This window comes from Sinocyclocheilus rhinocerous, unplaced genomic scaffold, assembly GCF_001515625.1.
Source record: "Sinocyclocheilus rhinocerous isolate Xijiao unplaced genomic scaffold, SAMN03320098_v1.1 scaffold1948, whole genome shotgun sequence".
NCBI classification, from domain to species: domain Eukaryota; kingdom Metazoa; phylum Chordata; class Actinopteri; order Cypriniformes; family Cyprinidae; genus Sinocyclocheilus; species Sinocyclocheilus rhinocerous.
Genome location: NW_015644094.1, coordinates 8,872 through 9,212, shown reverse-complemented (window position 1 = coordinate 9,212; position 341 = coordinate 8,872).

Sequence of the window (341 nt, the reverse complement as noted above, 5' to 3'; positions counted from 1 at the left end):
GAGTCCAGTCAAGTCACAGCTGATCTTCCCGAGTCCAGTCAAGTCACAGCTGATCTTCCCGAGTCCAGTCAAGTCACAGCTGATCTTCCTGAGTCCAGTGATCTTCCTGAGTCCAGTCAAGTCACGGCTGATCTTCATCATGAGTCAAGTCAAGTAAGTCACAGCTGCTCGTTATGAGTCCAGTCACGTCTCAACTAATCGTCCAGAGTCTCGTCACATCCTGTCTGTTGCACCGAGATCTTCAGTCCTTCGGTATCCCAGTCTGGTATCCAGTGTGAGGGATGCACCGCTGGTGTCTGCACGCACAGCTGGTATCCCCAAACCCACTCGCTCTAGCCCTC